Genomic DNA, 1,009 nt, shown 5'->3' with positions numbered 1-1,009 from the left:
GTTTGGGAAGTTGGTGAAATAAAAGAACCCTTGAAAGGGCAGGAGCGGTTTTTAGTGATTTGGCGGTGTTTGTCTCTGAAACGCGGCCTGGGCGCTGGGGGCTGTGATCCCAGGGCTGTGCCAGGGGTGATCCTGGGGGTGCCTGTGATCCTGGGGGAGATCCCCGGGGTTGTCCCGGGAGTCATCCCGAGGTGCTGGTGATCCCCAGGTGCCGGTGATCCCAGCGGTGTTGGTGTCCCATGGTGCCAGTGTCTGGGAGTGGGGGTGATCCTGGGGGTGCCCGTGATCCTGGGGGAGATCCCCGGGGTTGTCCCGGGAGTGATCCCGAGGTGCTGGTGATCCCCAGGTGCCGGTGATCCCAGCGGTGTTGGTGTCCCATGGTGCCAGTGTCTGGGAGTTGGGGTGATCCTGGGGGTGCCCGTGATCCTGGGGGAGATCCTGGGGTTGTCCTGGGAGTGATCCCGAGGTGCTGGTGATCCCCGGGTGCCGGTGATCCCAGGGGTGTTGGGGTCCCACAGTGCCAGTGTCTGGGAGTTGGGGTGATCCTGGGGGTGATCCGGGAGTGCCAGTGATCCCAGGGGAGATTCCAGGGATGTTGGTGATCCTGGGGTGATCCGGGAGTGCCGGCGATCCTGGGGGTGCCGCTGTCCTGGGCTGCGGGTGACCCTGGGGTGCTGGTGCCCCGGGGTATGGGAGATCCCGGGGGTGCTGGTGATCCCAGTTCCCCGGGGTGCTGGTATCCTGAGGGTGATCCTGGTGTGCCGTGGGTGATCCGGGGTGCTGGTGATCCCGGTGAGATCCCGGTGTGGTCCCAGTGATGCCGGGGAGATCTTGGTGATCCCGCGGCTGATCCCGGTGCGGTCCCGGGTGACTGGTGTGGCCCCGGTGATCCCGGGGAAGATCCCGGGGAAGATCCCGGGGTGATCCCGAGGAGATCCCGGCGGTGCCGCGGCCGATCCCGGTGCAGTCCCGGTGGCGCGGCGGCTGATCCCGGTGTGGCCCCGGCGAT

The sequence above is a fragment of the Aptenodytes forsteri genome, unplaced genomic scaffold (genome assembly GCF_000699145.1).
Source record: "Aptenodytes forsteri isolate BGI_AS27 unplaced genomic scaffold, ASM69914v1 Scaffold428, whole genome shotgun sequence".
In the NCBI taxonomy this organism is placed as follows: domain Eukaryota; kingdom Metazoa; phylum Chordata; class Aves; order Sphenisciformes; family Spheniscidae; genus Aptenodytes; species Aptenodytes forsteri.
This window is presented reverse-complemented; position numbering follows the sequence as displayed.